We start from the raw sequence: 270 nt of genomic DNA, 5'->3' as shown, positions 1-270 counted from the left end.
GGGGAACGCGGCTCCCGCGGGTGTCGGCCCAGATGCGATTGCAGGACGCGCAGCGTTGGCGCGGGAATGGGATTGCATTTCAATGGAGGGGAACGAGCGAGCTGATCGGCGGTGTTTTTTTAGCTCTGGGGTCCGCGTCTTGCTGGTGCAGAGGCGGGCATGGGGAAAGCTACGGGGTGGCCACTGCGCTGTGGAGCGTTTTATTCCGCGGTGCAGCAGTCTGCAGTTTCGCTCGCCCTGGGGGGGACTGGAGGAAGCGCGGACTGGAGC

This window comes from Myotis brandtii, unplaced genomic scaffold, assembly GCF_000412655.1.
Source record: "Myotis brandtii unplaced genomic scaffold, ASM41265v1 scaffold1675, whole genome shotgun sequence".
Classification (NCBI taxonomy): domain Eukaryota; kingdom Metazoa; phylum Chordata; class Mammalia; order Chiroptera; family Vespertilionidae; genus Myotis; species Myotis brandtii.
Note: the sequence above shows the minus strand (reverse complement) of the source record.